Here is a 221-nt window from a genome sequence, read left to right on the forward strand (position 1 = left end):
AGCTATTTACGTTCTGTATCTCACATCTGTTCAATAGTAGATTGGGTTTTATTAAGGTGTTGAGAAAATAGATTATATACGAGATGATAGAAAACCGGTAATTCTTTCATTTTGTAAGTTTCAGTCGTAGAAGATTTTACTCTTTGTAAAAATATCAACTCTTTGTAACTCTTTGTAAAAAATTTAACTCTTTCTAACTCTGTACATGATTTACTCTTAGT

The 221-nt window shown here is 28.5% G+C and overlaps 1 protein-coding gene across 2 annotated transcripts in view; it reads left to right on the forward strand.

Annotated features, from left to right (window-relative positions):
• Positions 1-221, forward strand: part of LOC119589498 (actin-like) — an 11,607-nt gene that overhangs the window by 8,642 nt on the left and 2,744 nt on the right. The gene's annotated exons all lie outside the window — the stretch shown is intronic.

This window comes from Penaeus monodon, chromosome 25 (assembly GCF_015228065.2).
Source record: "Penaeus monodon isolate SGIC_2016 chromosome 25, NSTDA_Pmon_1, whole genome shotgun sequence".
Classification (NCBI taxonomy): domain Eukaryota; kingdom Metazoa; phylum Arthropoda; class Malacostraca; order Decapoda; family Penaeidae; genus Penaeus; species Penaeus monodon.